Below are 17,019 nucleotides of genomic sequence, written 5' to 3'. Positions count from 1 at the left end.
CTCATCAAACCAAGGGTCCGTTGTGAAATCTTGGGGCCTCCTGAAACTGTGGAGACCATTGTGACACTTTGGGGTGTCATGAAACCAAGGAGCCATTGTGACACTGCTAGACCCCATGGAGCCAAAGGTCCATTGTGACATTGCAGGGCCTCATGGAACCATGGAGAGACCATTAGGACACTTCACAGCCTCATGGAACCAAGGGGCCATTGTGACACTGCAAACCCCCAGGGTCTAAAGGTCCATTGTGACATTGCAGGGCTCATGGAACAGGGTCGACACATGACATCGTGGGGCCTGTGGAACCGTGGCGACCATTGTGACACTGCAAGTCCTCATGGAATTGTTGGGATCATTGTGGCACTTCGGGGCCTTATGGAAACTGGGGGCTAGTGTGACATTGTGAGACGCCATTGAACCAAGGGTCCATTGTGACACTGCAAGTCTTCCTGTAATCAAGGAGTGTTTGTGACACTGCTGGATCCCATGGAAACAAGTCACCCTTATAGCACTGTGGGGCCTCGTGAATCCAAGGCACCATTGTGACCCTATGGGGCACCATAAAACCAAGGGAAAACAGATCAGATCTGGCTGGTTTGGCCTCCCAGGAGCCACGTGACTGGTCCAGCTGACCTTGGCATGCTGAGGGTCACTTTTCATCTGCTGCTGAAACAATGGGGCTTTGTGCTTTCCTTCCTATGGAAAAGAAATCTCCTTCTTCTACGGGCACCCATTGCCAGAATTGGGACTTCACCTCCAAATTTCCTTATATCCAGGGATTCTTCCAATAGGAATATTGCCAGGACAAATCTGTCTAGCAGTGGTTTCACAAGGATCACTTCCCATCTGTCCCCAAAACACTGGGGAAGGCTTTGTGCTTTCCTTCCTATGGAAAAGAACTGTCCTGCTTCGCCAGGTATCCCTGGCCAAGATTGGGTTCCACCTACCCTAAATCGAAAGACTGCTCCCAGACAAAATCTCCCATTCCTGACAAGTCTGACAGACCTTGGCCTAGTGAGGATCTCACCTGCCTTCCACACACAGGGGCTCTGTGCTTCCCTTCCTGTGGAAAATAATTTTCCTTCTCATCCAGATGCCCATGGCCAGAATTGGGATTTTACCTGCAACATTGCCTTACTGTAAGAGACTGGAGGAGGTTCTTGGTTCAAAACATTTTGTGTGTGGGGGACGAAGGGGCAGATCCAGCCTTGCCCTGCCCTGGAACCCCAGCCCTGCCCTGCCCTGGAACCCCAATCCCCCCAGAGCCTCTATCCCAGCCCAGCAGTGGCTGCCAGTCCCTGGCACAGCACAGGCAATGCTCCACAGCCACCTCTGCAGCCCCCAGCCCAGCTCCTGAGGGACCAAATGAGCCCAAGCCCCACCTGGGGGAAGGGCCCAGGGAGACCAAGGGGTATTGAAGGCTGACCACAAGGCAAGCACATATCTTGACCCTACCTCCTCTTGGAATTTCCATCTGAACTCTGCTGGAATCCAGGAGTTGCAAGCTCTGTCTGTGCTTCTCTCAATCTTATTTTTCTTTCTCTCACTCTGAGAAAGAGGAAGAAAAATACTTCTTCTATTTTTGTCCTCTTGCAAATTTTGATTAACATGAAATTGCACAGGCTTAGAGTTTGTGAAGTTGAATGGGCCAAATTAATGTTTTGAGAAGTGTTTTTTGTTGATTGAATATCCTATTAAACCTTTTGTGAAAATTTCTTTGATTTTCTAAAGTTGCCAGTAAAGGCTGTTTGGTTGTTTTGAGCTCTTGAGGATTTCCTGTCAGTATTTCTCCAGTGTGTCCAACTTAGGGTACAGAAACAATTGTAATTCCTCTTAAATGTATCCTTGAGAGAGTTTTTTAGTGGATGGGAGTCAGGGTTTGTGTGTCCTGCTTGGCCCAGCCCAGGCAGGGCTTTCCCAGCCACATTCCACACTCCATTGCCCAGCTGGAGCCGCTGGTGCCTCTGAGTTGTGCTGCCCCAGCCCCAGGGACGCTCTCCTTGTCTGCCCATTCCCCCACGGTCTCTGGGCAGGGATGGCCTCACTGGGGGCTGCTGACATCCTCAGCAACTTGGAGGCTGCTGCTGAATTTCACTGCTCCAGAGGCTTGTTCAGCCTTCAGCTCTTCAGTGCAGGAATTCAGTGTCCCAGGGCTCATGAACATTGAGAACACCTGAACAAGCCAAGCCTCTGGGAATCATTTAATTTTAATTTTCAAATCCTTTGTGGTTAAGTAGATCTCAGTAGTGTATTGAAACTGAACACATGATATTTAAAAAGACAGCGAGAAAAGATTTTTTAAGTCCTGTTTAGTTTTGCTTTCCTGTTTATAAATCGATATGTGCAATCTCCAACTGACACTGAATCCAGGTACCTCCTCATGCAGTTTGAATGGATATGAAAATCAAGACCCTTCATGGCTGACAATCAATCAGACTCTGTCCCTACCCCCACCCCACCATTTCCCCCATCCAAGCCCTGGCACTCAGAGCAGCCTTGTGCAAATCTCAGCTCCCTCCAGCCCAGGCTGCACCTGCAGCTTTCAGCTCCTTGGCTCCAACTCCCACCTGCTTTCCTTGCAGAAGGAGCTGCCCGAGACACAGAGGGATGTTCATTTCTTGTCAGCCAATAAAGCCAAGGGAAGGCACAGCTCCATCAAATGCAAAAGTCATTCCTCTGCTGGATATTAAATCCACTTTGCACAGCAGACAATCTCAGAGCAATGGAAAACACCTTCTGTGCCCAGCACAGATCCCAAGTTCCCCCCAAACCCTCCCTGTCCCGATTCTGCCCAGATTTGCTCTTTGCACACATGAGTCACAGGCTGAAGTCAGGAGCTCCCTCCATGCCCAGAGGGAGGAAAAGAGAGAAAGGGGATGAAGAGCTCTCCTGTGCAGAGCCAAGGTCCAAGTGCAGCCCCTGCAGTGGGAACCACAACTCATCAGGTTTGTGTCCTTTGGGCTCAGGGCCTGGTGACACTCAGAGGCACAGAAAGGTTTCTTGCCAACAAACACAAGTTGAACATTTGAACAGTTTAATAACCATCAGAGCTCTTCCCTCAGCTTTCTGTGATGTCCCAGCAGCATCTGACATGTCCCCCATCCCCAAAGGGATTTCTGTACTGGAACAGTTTTAGGAAAAGACATAAGAAAAGGTAATTAAGTGATAGATATAAACACAATTAACATGTTGACTAATGTGATATTTATTTGAACTTCAGAAAGACTGGGCAACTCCCTGCAGATCAAAGCATGAAACCAGTCAGTTAAGAGGCACTTCAATGACCAGATCTGGAGGAAGAAAATCTGAGAGCAGAGGAAGGATATAGATCCAGCTGCTGTAGAGAAATCCTTAGACATGGGCATTTAAAGTGGAGAGCTTGAAACATGCGAAAAAAGAAGGAGAGGAAATAAAAAACTGCATACTGATGACACAAGTTGATGGGAAGATCAGTATTTCTTCTCTGAATAGAAATGAAAATCAAGATCCTTTATGGCTGACAATCAAGAGCTCTTTGTGCCCACCCCCTCCCCACCATTTCCATCATCCAACCCCTGGCACTCCTATGGATCAGTAATGGTGTGGCCAGCAGGAGAAGGGCAGGGATTCTTCCCCTGTGCTTGGCACTGGTTGGGCATCACCTGGAGTGCTGTGTCCAGTTCTGGGCCGCCCAATTTAGGAAGGACATGGAGGGGCAGGAGCGTGTCCAGAGAAGGGCAGCAAGGCTGGGGAGGGCTCTGGAACACAAGTCCTGTGAGGAGCAGCTGAGGGAGCTGGGGTTGTTTATCCTGGAGAAGAGGAGGCTCAGGGGAGACCTCATCACTCTCTACAACTCCCTGACAGGAGGGTGCAGCCAGGTGGGGGTCGGGCTTTTTTCCCAGGGAACAGTGACAGGACAAGAGGACACAGCCTTCAGCTGCACCAGGGGACATTTAGGCTGAACATTAGGAAATATTCTCCACACAAAGGGTGATGGGGAATTGGAATGGGCTGCACAGGGAGGTGGGTGAGTCTCCGTCCCTGGAAGTGTTTAAGGAAAGACTGGATGTGGCACTTCGTGCCATGGTCTGGGTGACAAGGTGGTGTTGGGTCCCAGGTTGGACTTGATGCTCTCCAAGGTCTTTTCCAGTCTCGTTGATTCTCTGATGATTGTGACCCTGCAGGGCCCCGGGGAAGCAAGGGGCCATTGTGACACTGCGGGGCCTGGTGGCACCAAGAGGACCATGGTGACACTGTGTATGACATGGCAGCACAGAGCCAAGGGGCCATGGTGACACTGCAGGGCCTGGTGGCACTAAGATGACCATGGTGACACAGAGCACAGGGGCCACTGTAACACTGTGGAACTAAGGAGAGCATTGCTGCACTGCCAGACCTTATGGAACCAAGGATCCATTGTGACACTGCAAGGCCTGGGGGGATGAAGGGCCCATGTGACACTTCAGGGCCCAAGGATCCAAGGGACCATTGTGACACCAAGAGGTCCCATGTAACCAAAGGAACATTGTGACACTCGGAAACAAATTGAATGATGGAGACCATTGGAACACTCAGGGGCCTCATGGAACCATGGTGACACCAAGTTGGCTGGGAGAGTGGATCTGCTGGAGGGTAGGAGGGCTCTGCACAGTGCCCTGGACAGGCTGAAACCAAGGCCCAAATCCAACAAGGTGAGGTTTAACAAGTCCAAGTGCCGGGTCCTGCACTTTGGCCACAACAACCCCTGCAGCACTACAGGCTGGGGACAGAGTGGCTGGAGAGCAGCCAGGCAGAAAGGGACCTGCAGGGACTGATGGACAGCAGGCTGGACATGAGGCAGCAGTGTGCCCAGGTGGCCAAGAAGGCCAATGGCTCCTGGCCTGCATCAGGAATGGTGTGGCCAGCAGGATGAGGACAGAGATGGGCTGTTGGCAGGGGAGGGAACAGGGGTGGGCAATGGGAAGAAATTTGTACCAGGGAAGAGTAAAGAAGGCAAAGGAAAGGCAGAAGAAATGCTGAGGGCAGTTTGGGGGTGGCTGCCAGGCAGCCCTGGCTCTGAGCAACAGCGTCTGCAGTGGCACAGGAAACTCCCAGCTGATGGGAACAAACTTTCTGGCTGAGTGCAGAGGCCAGGACAAAGCTGAGTGGTTTCCCTGGTGTCCCCCAGCCCTGGCTGGCCCCAGGAGCTGATGGCATTTGTGCTCCCTCAGGTTCATGTCCCCACAGCAACAGCATGGGGGTGCTGGCCCTGCTGTGTGCAATGCAAACAGGGGCTGCTGAGGCAGTGCTGCCGTGTCTGTGCCTGCAAGGATGGGGCACCTGTGTGAGCTGGGGGAGAGGCCAGGGCTGCAGAGGGGGGATGTTGTTGGCAGCTGCATGAGGACGCTCTGGGACGCTGCCCTGGGCTGTGCAGCGCCCTGGGCATGGATCAGCCCCTGCTCTGCTGCTCCTTCCCGTCTGCCCCAGGGCCCTTGCAGAGCCCCAGCCATGCTGTTTGCCCCCAGCCTGCCCACGGCCAGCCTGGGGCTGCTGACGGGGGTTTCTGTGCTGAGCATTGGCCTGGCCGTGTTCTTGAGAGAGCCTGGGCAAGGAGCCTGGAGCCCCCAGGGCCTGGCCTGAGGCGTCAGCGCTGCCCCAGCAGTGCCCATGGCCTGTCCCTGCTGCAGCCCTGGCACTGCCACCCCCAGGGCTGTGCCCGGCCCCGAGAGCACTCAGGCCCTGCAGCAACACCAGGGCCACCAGGGCAGCGGGGCAGGGCCACGGCAGCAGCACTGGCAACACCAAGTGCTGCTGCTGCTGCTGCTGCTGGGCACAGCTGCTGGGCCAGCACTGATCTGCCCCAGCTCTGCACACAGACATTGCTGCTGCAGCTCCAGAGAAGGCAACAAAAGGGCATCTCTGCAGAAAACTCTGCTGGGAGAGATCCTTTAGTTCCTTTAATGCCACCAAGAGCACAACCCACACTGACACAGTCTGTGGCCACAGGGAAGGTGGACAGAAATGAAATGAGAAATGGCACCAAGATTGACATTTCTTTGTTCACAATATGAAAATACTAAAACAAAGGAAAAGAACCTCCAAAATTAAATCAACAGGAAGGATCAAATATAACTTTTATTTCAAGTGATTTGCAGAAATTGGCCAGCAGATTAATGTTTCTGAAACCATCCTATCATCAGTCTCCACACTGCAGCCTTCAGCTCCTGGTTCCTCAGGCTGTAGATGAGGGGGTTCAGGGCTGGAGGCACCACCGAGTACAGAATTGACAGGGCCCCATCCAGGCATGGGGAGGACATGGAGGGGGGCTTCAGGTAGGAAAATATACCAGTGCTGAGGAATAGAGAGACCACGGCCAGGTGAGGGAGGCAGGTGGAAAAGGCTTTGTGCCGTCCCTGCTCAGAGGGGATCCTCAGCACAACCCTGAAGATCTGCACATAGGAGAAAACAATGAATGCAAAACATCCAGAAAATAAACAGGCACTAACAGCAAGAAGCCAAAGTTCCCTGAGATAGGATTTGGAACAGGAGAGCTTGAGGATCTGAGGGATTTCACAGAAGAACTGGCCCAGGGCATTGCCATGGCACAGGGGCAGGGAAAATGTATTGGCCGTGTGCAGCAGTGAATAGACAAAGGCACTGGCCCAGGCAGCTGCTGCCATGTGGGCACAAGCTCTGCTGCCCAGGAGGGTCCCGTAGTGCAGGGGTTTGCAGATGGACACGTAGCGGTCGTAGCACATCATGGTCAGGAGGGAAAGCTCTGCTGAGATGAAGAACGTAAAGAAAAAGAGCTGAGCAGCACATCCAGTGTAGGAGATGTTGCTGGTGTCCCAGAGGGAATTGTGCATGGCTTTGGGGACAGTGGTGCAGATGGAGCCCAGGTCGCTGAGGGCCAGGTTGAGCAGGAAGAAGAACATGGGCGTGTGCAGGTGGTGGCCGCAGGCTACGGCGCTGATGATGAGGCCGTTGCCCAGGAGGGCAGCCAGGGAGATGCCCAGCAAGAGGCAGAAGTGCAGGAGCTGCAGCTGCCGTGTGTCTGCCAATGCCAGCAGGAGGAAGTGCCTGATGCAGCTGCTGTTGGACATTTGCTGGGGCTGCACATGGAGACCTGTTCATGGAGAAAGGGCAGTGACAAGTCAGGAGAGGCTGCTTTGAGCCAAACCTGGGCCATTCCCTGCAGACTGCCCCGCTGGACTCACCCAGCCTTGTTCCTGCTCTGGGAAAACCTTCACCCAGGTCCCTGCCTGAGCTCCAGTTGTGCTGGCTGAGTGTGCCAAGAGCAGCCAGGCCTGTGCGTGGGGGCTCTCAAGGAGCCATTCCTGCCCTACTGTCCTGGGTTTGTGGCCATGAGGCAGAGGGACAAGGCTGGATATTCAAGATTTGTCAGGGGAATCACTCCTAATGCAGACAGGCTTGGTAGCATCTGCACTCACAGTCCTACAGGACATGGATGGCAGGAGCTGGTTTAAGGAATTGTTTTCCTACCCACACATCATTCCTGGCTCTCTGAGGTCACAAATCCCCAGCATTTCTGCTGCACTCAGAGTTTGCCACTGAGAGATGGGAGAGGCAAAGGATTCCCTGTGGCTGAGGGAAGGTGAGGGGCTGGATGGGCTTGTTCCCAACTGCCCTGGCTTTGCACCTTGGGCTGCAATCAGAGCACAGTCACACTCCTGGATCACCCTGGGATAAACCAGACCCTGCCCAGAGCAGAGGGATCCCTGAGTGTCTCACCCTCTCTCAAGGTCTCTGGGCAAGGTCTCAGCACCCCCTTGTGCCAAGGACACTCACGGCTCCCTGGGCAAACCCAGCAGCATTTCCTCAGCTGTGGCAGCTCTGCCCTTCCCCGTGGGACATTCAGGGAACTCCCAGAGGCTCTGGCACAGATCTGCACCCAGGAGGGCAGCTCAGAGCCTGGCAGGGCACAGCAAGGAGATCCCTGGCTGTGCCCATGATGGGATCTCAGGGAGGGGGCTCAGCTCATTCCCCTTTGCCATGGACTGCTTTGCCCACAGCCCCACAGGTGCCAGGGAAGCTTGGACACCCCATTGCCATGGACAGCCCTGCCTGGCAGGAATGCCAAGGGCAGTGCCTGACTCAGCTGCTGCAGATGCCAGAGCCTCCCTGAGAGCAGCAGATAACAGTGCCAATGTCAGGGCAGGGCAGAACCAAGAGCAGATGTTGTGGTGCTGTGCCTGAGAGGGCAGGGCAGAGACAGCCGGGCACTCAGGACAGTGTTCCCGTGCCCAGCTGTGCCCGGCACCTCCCACACACCAACAGTGCCCTCCTGCCCCAGCCCTGCTCTCTTCAGCCCCCTCTCCTTCCCTGAGCATCTCCCTGGGCCTGGACATTCCCTCCTGAGAGGAGCCTTGTCCCTGCCAGCGCTCACAGAGCCCATGCCAGCCTGTGTGCCCTGGCTGGGGCCCTACAGAAACCTGCCTGTGTGCAGGGCCCTGGCTGGGGCAGGCTCTGTGTGCAGCTGGGCAAGGGCAGCTCAGGAGAGCCCTGCTGGGCCCTGCAAAGGTGCTGCTGCTGCTGTGCAGGGCTGAGGAGTGGCTGAGGGCCCTTTGGGAGGCTCCCAGCAGAGACACTGATCAACTTAATTTACAGTTCTGCAGTCCCTGTAAAAGATCAAACATTCCTTTGATGATTCTGCTGTGTCCCTTTCAACTCAGAATGTTCTGTCATTCTGGGATTACAATTCCTGTTCTGCTTCTCTCATCCCCTTGTTTTTTAAAATCAAAAGAGAAAAAAATCCCCTTGCAACAGTGTTAGAACAGTAAAGTAAAAACCAGATATTAATTGGAAGCTTCCAGGTGTCCCAGTGGGGATGGGGCACACCCGGCCACTGATTTCAGCAATTTATTAAGGTTGATTAATTAGGATATTGAACAGGAACATCCTATAGGAGATTCACTTACCCCAGTTACACATTCCTGGCTCAATCCATTGGAGTAGGTCCAAGGGCTTCTTTGCCTTCACTTTTTGTTATGACTGCTCACATTCTGGTCAAAAAACAAAATGTTCTTCTTGTAGGTCCTCTTCCTGATAATAAAACTATACAGGATACTATATGTTTTGTATACTATATGTATTTCAGGAATGCATTTAGACAATCAGTTTATTTTTCTAAAATCAAAGAAAAAGGTTAGGGAAAATAATAATGTTAATAAAGGATTATAGTTATAGATTTATATAATAGTAATAGAGTTCATTAAGAGTTTAATAGACTTAAAAAAGGAATATATATTTAAAATTATGTAATAGTAATTTATAGAGCTACAAATATACGAAAATTGTATAAAGTAAAAAAAAATCTTTTTGTAATCACCCCAGTGTTCCCATCCTTCTTCAAGCAGGAAATTGAAAACACTCTCAGGAAAGCTCCTGATCTTTCCAGCAATCCCAGGCTTACCTTCTTTGGGAAGTGCCCTCCGGAGCTGTGCCCAGGCTGGTCTGGAGCTGGGAGCAGCCCTGCCCCACCCAGCCCCTCTCAGCAGCAGCCCCTGCCCTGCTCAGGGCGGCTCCTTCCCCCCAGAGCTTCTCCCCAGCGCTGGGAGCAGCTGCCAGGGCTGGCTGAGAGCTGTCCCTGGCAGGCAGCAGAGTCCCTGCCCCAGCACAGCGCCCTGGGCTGCAGGACCCTGCTCTGCAGGACAGCCCTGGGCACCCCTGGCTGCTCTGCAAAAGAGACAAGCAGAGAATGCACTCACAGGCTCTGCAGGTATTGGCATGTTCCAGCTTGAGGAGATGTCTCCAGGAGCTGCAGCTGCACTGTCCTGCAGCCAGAGGTTCCTGTGCCAAGGGCTGGCAGTGATTGTGCCCCAGGCACTTCTCAGCCCCTTCCCAGCCCTGACTGATTGAAGCTCTCTGTGCCTCTGTGCTGTGCCCGGGCTGGCTGCAGGCAGTGCCCCAGCCCTGCTGGGCTGGCACAAGAGCTGCTCATCAAGAGAAATGTGCTTTTGAAGCTCTTCTTGGCAAGCAGGAGCTGCCTCTGTGCCAGGAGCCCAGCCCAGCTCAGCAGCACAGACACAGCACAAGGACTTTAATCAGCCTCTGGGGCTTTGTGCTCAGGCCCTGAACATCAGTCCCTGAGAGGCAGCTGAAGAAACCTCTGCAGAACTCCAAGGCAGAATCCAACTCCAAAGTTTCTTGGACTTTTAATGGGTCCCAGTGAGGGACACGACTGAGCAAGTGTCCCCAGGCCCCAGGCAGAGCAGAGAACTGCAGGCAGTGATGACAGGTGGGGACAAAGAGAAGCCAAGTCTTGGTGCCCTGGGGCACAGCAGGGTCTGTGCCAGCAAGGGCTGGGAGGAGACACCTTGTCCTGAGGCCCTGGGGCCTCCTGGCACAGCCCCAGCCAGGCTGGGCACTGTCAGCCCCTTGTGCTGCCCTCAGCATCCCCCCCTAGCCCACATCCCAGTGGCCTCAAGGATCTGCTGCAAGGAGTCCCTGGGGAGCCTTGCTCAGCAATGGCCCTGGGGGCTCCTTCATGCTCCCTGCAGGGACTGCAGGTTTTTCAAAGGACTTTGGCTTTGGCTTTTGCCTTGCAGTCTCTGAGAGGTTTGTGCAATCATGGCCTCCAATTATCTGCTCTAATTAGTCCCTGGAGATTCTCTGCCTGTTGCAGCATTGATTGGGACTCATTAATACTTCAGGGTACTTAAGTTCTTTAAGCTACTTCCCCTTTCCCTTTTGATACAGACTCTATGAGAAAGATTGTGCATTTACAGGCTCCAATTATCTGCTGTAATTAGTCCCTGGAGAGCCGTTATCAGTAACAACATTCAGTGGGCTCATTAATGCTTCAAGGTACTTTAGTTATTTTAAGGTTCTTGGTGTTTCCCTTTTGATACAAATTCTTTGAGAGGTTTGTGCAGTCATGGCTCCAATTATCTGCTTTAATGAGTCCCCTGAGAGCTTTGTACTGACACTCAGTGGGGCTTAGTAATGCTTTGAGCTTCTCAAATTTTTTAAGGTAGTATGGAATTTCCTTTCCACACTGAGACTCTGAGATGTTTTTGGTCAATCCTGTCCTCCAATTGTCTCCTCCAAGGAGTCCATGAGGCGCCTGTGTTGGGGATGGACCTCACTGAGACCCATTCATGCTTTGAGACACTTTGGGGTTTTCTTCTGACTTTCACGCCTGGAAAGGTTTGTGCAATCTCCTCTCAGGCCCTGAGGTTCAAGGGCTCAGCTCCAAATGCACCACAGGGCTCATCAGGATGCAGCAAGTCCTGACAAACCATGGCTCTGCCTTGATTTCCCTCTGCTCTTATGCAGTTTATCAGGAATGTATCTGGAGTGATTTTGGTTTGCTAATTTGAGATTTCTCAGCCAATGCATCTATTAGTGCAGTGGGATCAGTGTTGGCTAATTACCATTGCACTCACTGGAATATATTTACTCATTTCCTGCTGTGAGATAGGATTAGGAGAAAGGCAAAGTAGGCTCAAAATTTTAAAAGGGTATATAGAAAAGTTTATTACCAGTAAATAGAAGAAAGAGTAATAAGAATATGAACACTTCTCCTCTCCCTACAACCTTTTCTTTCTTACTGACAATGCAAGGAGACAAATGCAAGGAGACTGAAAGTTTCAGTCAGTTTACACCATCTAGAACAGTATTTCTTCAGTTCACTTAGGGAGAGGAGTCTCGCTTTCATGCTATGGAGACTTCTCCATAAGAAAACAGTTCGCTCGTGGCTCTCAATTCCCACAAATAGCAGCTGCCCAGAAAATCTGCAATTGTGAAGTCCCTCCCATTTTTTCATAGCTTTTCCCACAGATGTTTTATGGGCCATGTCAACTAATGGGGTATGAGTTTAAAGATGAGCTGTTCAAGAGCAAAGATTCGCTTCATCTATTTCTGAAATCATCTTCATCTCTGAGAACAGAGATCTTCTTCTCTCCCTGAGGCCACAGGGTGTCACCACTCTTCTCTCTTTCTCTGTTTAAACATCTCATGGGATCACAGCTACTTCAACATTTGCCTACTTTAGCATGGAGGTTTTTGCTGAACAAGTCATCTACCCATATTTTCAATTACATATAGGGAAAAAGAGAGTCTGATATATTAATTCCATCCTTCTCCATAGCTTTACAAGAGGATTTCAGCCCCAAGATCAAGGCATCTCCTCATCCCTCCCATCTGGGACCCAACTATCTCTTCACTGACCTTGGTGTCTTCATGTTGCCCCTCTGTGTGCCTGCACTTTGTCCTTTTCTCTCACTGGAGGGAGGATGGAAGCACTGAAAGAGTTCATATCTCACCCGGGGCCTGCAGATGGTTCCGTGCCCCCGGCCGGGCTCGGTGCTTGCGGCCGGAGCTGTTTTACGATGGAGGTTTCTGCAGCGGCTGCGCTGGGGCTGTGTCAGGATGGGCCGCGCTGGGGCAGGGCCAGGATCTCAGCAGCCAGGCCAGAGCACAGCAGCAGCACGGCCGGGGGCCGATGGCTTCTCCTGCCCCTGCCCAGGGCTTGCGGCTGAAGCCCAAGGGTGGCAGAATCTTGGCCGAGCTGGCCCGGCCCGGGGCTGCTCCTGGGGCCCGGTGGATCCTGGCTGGGCCCGGGCTGGCGGCGGGGCAGGGCTCAGCAGGGCCCAGATGTTCCCAACTGCAGCCATGGCCCGGCCCGGCCTCGGCCCCGCGGCCTCCCCTGCCCTGCCCGGCAGCCGATGGGGCCTGGCGGGGTCCCTGGGAAGGGGCCCGGCCCCACGGCAGGAGCCGCCCAGCTCTGCTGGAACCCTGGATGCTGAGAAATTTAAACTTTCTCTGCTGAAAGGCACAGACCTGCAAGAGAACGCTGCATTTGACCTGAGGCTGTGGAGAAGGCTTCCAAAATTGATCAATAGCATTGGGATTATGGGTGTGTAGTTGGTTAGAAGTGTATAATATCACAGAAAAATCTTAAGACTTCGGGGTTTTAGAAGATAATAATAAATATGAAGCCAGATGGAGGTTTTAGGGTGGAGATGGGTTGTTCTTCTTTACCTTCTTCCTTCTTCTTCACCTTCTTCTTCCTTCTTCTTCATGGGTTTGGGTGGTATTTTGTAATTGGACATAAAAGTCTGCATTGCAGGCTTCAAATGATCAATTATTGGGTTAAAAGGGAAAATAATTTAGGTATCTTTTCTTAATTGGATAGTTTAGCCTTAAAAGACCTTATAACAAGAGATACTTAGCCATTTTGTACCCTGCTAATGAAAGAGTGCAGAACTCACGGCCTTAAGAATGTAACATGGGTAAGAAACAATAAACACCTGAGTCTGAACACGTACTGTCATCTCAAGTGCCTTCAATCTCAAGCCCAAGAGAAGTAGAAAAAGCAAGCAGAGAACCCACATGGCCCACCTTGGCTGAGATGGGGAGCTGGGCTGGCCTTGTTACCTCTGTGCCAGCCAGAAGGGAAAGAGACCCTCCCAGGCTTTCCCATCTTTAACATGTGTCTTCACAGAGGCGTGTTCAGTTTCCTTAGTGGTTTAACAGATTGTCAATTCTCAAAGATAATTACTCATTGGTTTTTTGTCAGACATGGAGGAAACTGCTAGCAGCTTTTCTTAGAACATCACTTCTGTGATGCAAAACCACCACAACAGAACAGAGCACAGAGTTCCTTTGTCCATATGTAGTGCTCATGTGCCCGAGGCCTCAAAACCCCTCCTTAGGAGATCTCTGGGCCCTCTCCAAGGTGTTTTCACATGAAAACATTCAGCTCAGAGTCTAAGAAAATCACCAGAGGACAGGGCCAGCCTGACCTGTCTCTCCTGTCTACTTTTGTCTGGGAGAAATCCTTGGATATATGGAATTTGGGAGGCCAAGTGCTAATTTTTGTCCATGGCCCTTGGACATGAAATCTGGTTCTTTTCTGTAGGAATGAAGGAACAGAGCCCCAGTGTTTCAGGGGCAGATGAGAGGTGGCCACCAGAGGCCAAGGCCAGCCAGAGCTGGCACGTTTTTTTCTGGGAGATACCATTGCATTAAGGAAATTGTTTAGGGAGAGTACCAAGTTTGGCAATGGGCATCTGTCACAATCTGCTCATACAAGTGGGGGTCGTGATGGTTCGTTAACTGATCTCGGAGTGCAAAAGACAACACGAAGGGGATTTCAGTATTAATCAAATACATGCACCTTTTATTGAGTGCCCACAGCAAATGCAGTAGAGGGATTTAGAAAGGATATAAAGGACAGAGAGAGAGAGAAAGAGAGGGGGTGGATATAGCTACCAAACGGAGAGACTAAATCCTCATGTGGTCCAGCCAATAGATCTGTCTTGTCAGGTCAGGGAGAATCTCAAAGTCTTGGTTTACTCAGGGGTCTATTATAGTCCTCTGCTGAGGGGGGAACAGGTAAAAGAAAATGAAGAATAAGTTTATTGAAAACGGGTACAGACAGTCCATGTTCCAAAACAGGATAAGTCAATCTCAGCAGTGAGTGAGAGCAATTGTTTTCTTGGTCCAATGACCACACCTGGGCAAACATGTCACTTCAATCAGGCCAACCCCTCCCCATGTTAGGGTTATAGGGGTCTCAGTCTCAGTCCTTGGGAGGGGGCTTCAATCTCCGTCCATCATGGTGGTCGTGAAGCAGATGAAGGATTTTCCATGGGGGACCACCAAAGTTACCCCAGAAAGTTCATTTGGCCAAGAGGTGGGGAAATTCATGGGCTATTGTCATGAAGCAGGTGCCAGCATATAGGGTGAGCTGCCCCTTTCCCTTCGAGCTCCCCTGCTCGAAGCAGCAACCATGGCAGCACTGCAAACACACCTGCAAACAATCCCTTGGTGAGCATCCACCGCAGCCAGGCCAGAACTCCAGTCAGGGTCCTCAGGGTCCCGGTCTCTGTCCTTGTGACGATCGTGAGACAAATGAGGGAAACTTCAGACCGTCTCTTACAGCATCTGAAAAGCCAGATGGTTCTTTCCATAGCAAGGAGAGCATGGAGCCCCAGTGCTCCAGGAGCTGATGAGAGGCAGCCCTTGACATCAGCCAGACCTTTCAGGTGGCCCCTGGGAGGCCAAACCATCCAGGCCTGTTCCATGTTCCCTCAGTTCCATGGGGCCCCACAGTGTCCCAATGGTCCCTTGCTTCCCTGAGGCCCTGAGGTGTCATAATGCCCCCTTGGTGACACCAGGCCCTGAAGGGTCCCAATGGTCTCCATGGTTCCATCAGGCCCCACAGAGCCATAATGGTCTCTGGGTTCCATGAAGCCCCGCTGGGTCACCACAGCCCCTTGGTTCCATGGGCTCCAGTGGTGCCACAATGATACCCTTGGTTCCATGAGGTCCCACAGTGTCCCAGTGTTCTCCATGGGAAGGGAAGAACCGAGCCCCAGTGTTGCAGGGGCAGCCACCAGAGGCCAAGGGCAGCCAGGCTTGATGGTACTGGCAGATTGTGCCTGGGAGCAACCCTTGGATATCCAGAATTTTAGAGGTGGAATCCCAATTTCAGACATGGACACCTGGAGGATAAGGATGGTTGTTTTCCATAGGAAAGAAAGCATGGAACACTGATTCCACAGTGACATTTGGGGATCTATGGGGAGCATTGGGGATCGTTTCTGCACCTCGTGAACCAACAGGAGCTTCTCTGATAAACGTTGCCTGAAGCTCCCACTGTGCCCATGACAGGAACCCCTGTGAGTGTCTGGGACATCCCGGCTCTCTGGCAGCCTGGGGACTCCTGGGATGTCACCGTGGAGCCCCCGTGAGTGCCTGTGACAGATGGGTGCCTTTGCAGCCCAAGGTGCCCTGGGATGTCACCATGGAATGGCTGTGACTGCCTCTGACCACAGGGCTCTTTACCACCCCAGAAAGCCCTGGGAGGTCTCCATGGAGCCCCCGTCTCTACATGTGACATTCCAGCTCTGGAACAGCCTGGAGATTCTTGGAATGTCCCCATGGAACCCCTCTGAGGGCCTGTGACAAATCTGATCCTTAGCAGGCAACCATCACCAGTCCACTGTTGCTATGGTCAGTTTCCATGGCAACCATCACCAGCCCCCTGTTGCTATGCTAAGTCCCTTGGCAGCTCCATGGAGACCCCATGCCAGGGGTGGTTGCCATGGACACCAGCTCAGGCCTGCAGCCAGAGCCCATTGCCATGGCAACCATTGGCAGCCCCATCCCCAGGCTGATGGGATCCCAGAGCCACAGAATTGGCTGAGCTGGGAGGGACCCATCAGGATCCTCCAGTCCAACTGCTGGCCCTGCACAGGACACCCCAACAATGCCAGCCTGGGCCTGGCAGCACTGGCCAAACGCTGCTGCAGCTCAGAGAGCCCTGGAGCTGGGACCCTGCCCTGGGGAGCCTGGCCAGGGCCCCAGCAGCCTCTGGGCAAAAACCTTTTCCTGACATCCAACCTGAGCCTGCCCCGACTCAGCTGCAGCCGCTCCCTCCACTCCTGTCCCTGGGCACCAGAGGGAAGAGGTTCCCACAGCCCCAGCCAGGGACCCGCTCCCAAGGCTGCTGCCATGGCCACCAGGGCTGGCACCAGCTGGGATGCTCGCTTTCCACAGGCCGGGCTTCAGGAATGGGATTCCCCAATTTCCTGCTCCCGCTAAAACCGCGCTGCCCTTGCTGCCCTCCCGCCTCCCATGGAAAGGAGAAAAGGCAAAGATCCCGGGCTGGGATAAGAACAATTTATTGGGAACAGCAACGGGATATGGAACAAAAAGGAGCAGAAACAATACTGATAACACAAGTGATAAGAAAAAGGGAAAACTACAACACAACTGACTGTCTCTTCCCGGCTACAATTTCCCCCTGCCTGGAAAGGACACCCTTCTTGTCAGGAGGGAGAGAGAGAGAGTCCCTTTCCTGCCAATGGCAATGACCTGAGGTGGGAGTGAATGTAATGTCACAGCCATAGCCAGACCCGCATGTTCTTCCATCCCACATCAGGTCATTGGCAGGGCCAGGAAAAGGTACAGGTGTCTTCCTACCATGGATCACAGGGAAAATGGATCCCCAGGGCTCTTCCCAACATGGGACCCCCAATGGGGAAAGAAGCTGGAGTGGTGCATGAAGCTCTTCCTGCAGCTGGGGCA

General features: G+C 52.5%; 1 protein-coding gene across 1 annotated transcript in view; it reads right to left on the bottom strand.

The window, feature by feature from the left end:
• Nucleotides 1-17,019, bottom strand: part of LOC143692675 (uncharacterized) — a 169,624-nt gene that overhangs the window by 152,070 nt on the left and 535 nt on the right. The window lies entirely within an intron of this gene.

The sequence above is a fragment of the Agelaius phoeniceus genome (assembly GCF_051311805.1).
Source record: "Agelaius phoeniceus isolate bAgePho1 chromosome W unlocalized genomic scaffold, bAgePho1.hap1 SUPER_W_unloc_2, whole genome shotgun sequence".
NCBI classification, from domain to species: domain Eukaryota; kingdom Metazoa; phylum Chordata; class Aves; order Passeriformes; family Icteridae; genus Agelaius; species Agelaius phoeniceus.
Note: the sequence above shows the minus strand (reverse complement) of the source record. Positions and strands in the feature narration are given on the sequence as shown.